Raw genomic sequence first — 4314 nt, 5'->3', positions numbered from 1 at the left:
CATCACGATGTATCCTGAACGCTGGTTAATCTGTGTTAAATGCACCCAGCTAAGCCACGGGAGGAGGTGATATGATGTTATTACGCCAAAGATTCATTAAATGTTTCACAAACGGATCAGATAAATGTCGGATGGACTGTTCATTCCACTGTGATGTTTGCGCACGCCTGCAGGCAATGTACTGTACAGTACAGTGGAAGTCTATCACGAGTTATGCAGCTGCTACTAATAGTTGTAAAAGAGAACAATTATTTAAACTACAACTGTGTTTTCATACAATTCACTAAATCTTAGACAAGCAAAGGACATAGTGGTGCCTGCATCCTGAGTAACAGGCAGAGAAAGACATCTACAGCATCCGTGTTAGTTCCCTGTTGAAACCTGGTCCATTTGTAGTATAATAAGCTATCCATATAAACTAATTTCCACATGAAGGTATTGTATACTGTACATGTGTTTTAAATAAAGGTCTTGTCAAGTTTTTAACCAGGATTTGAACTTAACTGCTGCACAGATTGTATCACTTAAGAAAACTAGAAAAATATTTCAGCTCACAAAGGGGCTTTGATTGAGTCTACCCTTAAGTAGATACAATGTGATTGGTCTGCAGGGAGTATTCATTTCTGTGTTTAATTAAAATGATTCATTGTGCTGTGGGTCAGACTTGACCCTGTATCCATCCTTCCCTAGAACGTGAGGGGATTGCCTTGTAACATGTTCAGAAGTGCAATTAAAGTCAACAGACATATAAACGTACTCCCAAAGCCAGAACATTATCAAGCACATAAATCAAATACAAGGACATGAGCAGAACAAAATTCCTTGTTGGTTAAAAGCTGCCACAAATCAAAATAGGGAAAAAACAATCTTACAAGAGCATCATACAGCTTAATACCTGGGGTGAGCTTAATTAATAGACAGGGAAAAGTCACTCTGGTGTGAGCTAGTGATTTTGAAACTGTTCCAGGGTACAAAACCAACACTGAATCTTTTTTTTTCTCTCTGTAAGTGTGCCTGTAAATTACATGCTATTGGTCACATGGTCACATGTAATGCAACATTATGATGTATTATTTGGTCATATGCAAAAGGTAGAATCTGTACATTTCTGAGTTTGGCTAACGACTTCACCCAAAGAGGGGTATTCAAGCTTAAGGTTAAGATACTTTTGCTAATGCAGTGTTACAGTATGTTCAGGGGGTCCTCCTCCTATACCTGGCAGTTCAAACTGAATGCAGTCGTAAAACAGGGTAATAATAAAGGTCACAGAGGATTGCTATGTAGCAGCTATCCCAAAGTGTTTGCCTCCACTTTTCAAGTGCCTCTAGTTTCCATACCCTATTTCTATGTTTGCATTCTAATCTGCTGTCTAAAATTCTTAATGCTGTCTCTGTAGCCAGTGCCCAGCAGCAGGGGGGCAACCAATAGCAGTTCAAGAATTGAGGAGGTTCGTAAAGAGGCCTTGGAAACAACCAAGGCAAGCAATACCAAGATAATCCAAAGCTTGCTGTTACAGCTGTGCAGCAATGGCCTGCATCAGCAATAAGTGTGTTACAATATTACACATTTGATTACAAGAACCATTAACACATCCACTTTAACCCAAACAGTGATCCCTAATCCTTAAAGTAACCATGTTGCTAACATTACATTTAAAGAAACAAAGACAAAAATACTGGGGGGAGGGTTTATTGTGTTGATGACATTTTTAAAGCAATATTTAACCTGAAAGAATGGTTATGAACATTCTTCTAGAGCAGTACCTGGAAAAGCATTCCTTCAAACAATCCTTTGTTTCCATAAATAGGACCCACTGTGAATAAAATAAGTGTAAAGCAGGATTTGAATAATTGTATGTCTTGCAAGTTGTGATGAGGAAACAATGTACCCTAAGCACTACATGCAATGTCCACATGTCTGTCCCACAAGACATGTAGATTTTAGAACCACATTAGAACTACATATATCCAACAAAAACATGGGATGGCTGAATGCTTCCAAAACACATGTAGATCAGTGTGTACATGCCCCTGCTGGTAGTCACTTATTAAAAGCTTAGACTGAGATGCTTGCTCACCCCCCGTGTTATTTAAAATTCAGGTAAACTCACTTGGCTGTTGCCGAGGCAATGCCTGTTGCAACCCTATCTTCCACCACCCCAACAAAATGCTTAAAAATGAGACACAGAGTTAAAAAGGGCTTTTTAATTATCTAAATATAATATATGGATAAGTACTTTAATTGAATCTCAGCCCATACGAAAAATAATTAATCAATGTTACGACACATCGCCTATTTATGAGTTTTAAACTGTGACTGTCTGTATTATTTATTTTTTTTTAAATCTCAGCTCTGAAAATGTGGGCCTGTTTGAAACCCCCACACTAGAAACCAGAGAATCCTTCTGTGATGGGAGCCCAAGAAAACAAAAACACAACAAAGAAAATGTCCTTCGATGTCTTGTAAAAAACATACTTACAACAGGTAGGAGAGAGATTTGCATGGAATTGCCATGGTGAGCTCGATGTTCATGTAGCTAACTTTGCATTCTGTATACTGGAAAGGAGAATGAACTTCAGCCTCCCGGAAAATACTTGCAAATCTTGTTTGGAGCACATTGGCGAGGGTGTCACAGTCTACATGTTTAACCAGGAAAACATCCCAAGAGTTCAAATAGATACTGACTCTGACAGCGGTTAATGCGTGACGTTTTACTATGTTTTAAAATTAAAAGCCTACTTATTTGAACACGTCCAAAACTGGTTTAATTAAAAAGGCCTGAACTGTGTGTGGAATCTGAGGCACCACCATTCACATTGCGGTTGCTAAAGGTTGAGGAAAACTGGCCTCAATTTGGGTCATGAGTACTGCTTTCTTTTGAGCTGGGTCGGCGCTGCCAGGTTAGCCCCAGATGTATTTTGTTTAACTGGTTGTACAACATCCTTTTACGGGTGACCTTTCTTTGCAACGGCCCTTGTCTCGCTCTTAGTCCAGCACCACGGACAGCGCACGGCACCGCACACAACACATAGCACGCAGGCTGCATCCAGCACACACGCAGCACCCCGACAAAACACTCGAAGCATTAATTGCCAGATTTTAAAAGGGTTACCGTACACTGTAGACAGTGGCTATGTTTTACAATGTGTATGTTATTGTTTTAATATTATGGAGCTGATTCTCAAGGATTTTTACTGCAAAAAGGCATTAGACCATCTAAAAGAAAATACGAGCAAATAAGAAACAACTAAAGACTACTTACAAGTCCCTAAAATAAACTGAGTTGCTTATCTCTGTTTTGGTAACCTTATTGGGATTTTTTTTTTATTAAATAGGGGGGTATTCTCATAAGCGTGGCCGATTTAAGAGGGTAAACTGCACGAGAAACGTGGACAAGGGGGGAACAGCACATTTCTATTAGGATCAAGCTTTTGTTTTTAATAAAATATAGAGAATATGTATCATCTCGTCAAAATAAAATAAAGCATGAAGGCTGGAGAAAGATTGCTTGCTGTTTAAATATAAATGCAGGGTCCCCGAGCGGCTCACCTGGTAAAAGCACGCCCGCCTGGTGGCGCACGGTGAGTCATACAGTCAGGGGAGCTCAGGCTACAGTCTTGGCAGTGTCGCCGAACTTCGCCTGGGATTCCTGAGAGCGCGTCGCATTGGTTCTGGCGCTCCTGTGGGTTGCTAAGGCAGAATTGGCAGCGACTGTTTTTACTTATCGCTCTATCTTTGTATTGTTCACTGTTGTGTAATCACAAATAAAATTGATTCATAACACAGTATTGTTCAGACGCTCTGGGCTTAATTCTAATGTGATTCCCCAGTCTGGAGTCTGGTCACTGACGAAGGCACACCAAGAGTCAACTGAAGGACCCAATAGGCAGACAGAGATTTAATCCAGGCAGTATGCATAGGGTTAAATCTAAATCTGTGTCCTACAAGTACGAAGTAAGTATTGGGCAAGCATGCATTTCATTAACTTCGAGGATATGTACTGTATAAATGCATAGCTATAAATCGATTGTACGGTTGAGATTAAGAGAGCTTTTAACACTGAAGCATGTGATCAGATAAACATTATAAGCAGTGGTAATATATAGTAAAGTCAAGTTGTTAAATACAGAAAGTAATTCTGAAGGGTATTGTAGTTGGAACTATTGTTTTACAGGAAAGCACCCCATTGCAATGTATCAGGCGCATTGCTCGACCTACATACATTAATCAGTAATTGCTTCAGCACGATTGTGCTTACCATACATACATACATACATACATACATACATACATACATACATACATACATACATA

The sequence above is a fragment of the Acipenser ruthenus genome, chromosome 1 (assembly GCF_902713425.1).
Source record: "Acipenser ruthenus chromosome 1, fAciRut3.2 maternal haplotype, whole genome shotgun sequence".
Taxonomy (NCBI): Eukaryota; Metazoa; Chordata; class Actinopteri; order Acipenseriformes; family Acipenseridae; genus Acipenser; species Acipenser ruthenus.
The sequence above is the reverse complement of the archived record's forward strand: the minus strand, read 5'-3'. Positions refer to the sequence as shown.